Source organism: Bidens hawaiensis, unplaced genomic scaffold (genome assembly GCF_021521415.1).
Source record: "Bidens hawaiensis isolate Kalapana, Puna unplaced genomic scaffold, B.hawaiensis_p1.1 tig00043622_1, whole genome shotgun sequence".
Lineage (NCBI taxonomy): Eukaryota > Viridiplantae > Streptophyta > Magnoliopsida > Asterales > Asteraceae > Bidens > Bidens hawaiensis.
Window position 1 is genome coordinate 1 of NW_027497741.1, and position 1,094 is coordinate 1,094.

A 1,094-nucleotide genomic window follows, 5' to 3' on the forward strand; every position below is an offset into this window, starting at 1 on the left:
CTTGAATAAACTCGTTTAGAAGAAATGACGAGTCCCTAAACTTGCTGCTTTTATTTTTCAGTTCCAAGATTTCATTTCAAGTTTAGTGACATTGGTTCTTAATTTGAGGATTTCTTGAAAATGTCGTTCTATTATAACCAGTTTACAATTCACTTCCTTGCCTTTAGATCATGATTGCTCACAGACATATTCTTGATTTTTAAAGTAGATTGATCTAAAAGCTTAGATTTCTGTTTGTGGCACTCTTTAAGCATGGTAAGTTCACTAACAAGTTGATTATTGTGTTGTAAAGCAGACTCAAGTTTACCCAAATTATTCGTATCTATAAAAAAAACTATTAGTTATGTTTATGGTTGTTATGTGTAGTCGATCAATGTAAAATTAATTTCATAATCTTTGTTCACATTACACTGGGCAGGTTGATTCATGCAGCACCCCGACAATAAAAATGCCGATAGAGGCACACATAGACATGAACAGGCAGAGAAGGGAAATGTTGAATAGTAGGTGACCCTTTGCTTCATTGAATATTTACAATTAGTTAATTAGTGTATTTCTTAAGGCTTTTAAAAATTATAGACTAAGGAAGATGTGTTTTGTAGAGGGACTAAATCAAATGTGCCATACCTGCAATATCGTCGGGTGCCGCTCTATCATTGCCTCTCTTGACCTAGGTAAGGATTGTTTTATTGATTTTCGCAATTAGAAGCTCCGAAAGTGTAAAGTTTCTAGGGTTAATTTATGGTCAATAATACTTTTTTTTCCTTACTTGCTGGTCATATACAACTGCCATTAAGGCCTTGGAATCTGTCATTTGTGTTGTCCATCTTAAATTATTGCTATTCATATGCCCTATGATCTAATAATTGGTTTTTGGGGTAAACTACACCAACAAATGTGTGTGTGGTTCTATTGTAGTGCTGAGTAATATTTGAGCTTGGTATAGGTCATGATGTTTGTTAAAATAAATGAGTATTGATATAGTATGATCTTTTAGTTTATTTTGACTTAGACATGATGGTTTTCTGCCTGCATAAAACTTGGAAGAATGATACAAGTGGACGATGAAAGATTTGGGAATCGCAATAGAGAGC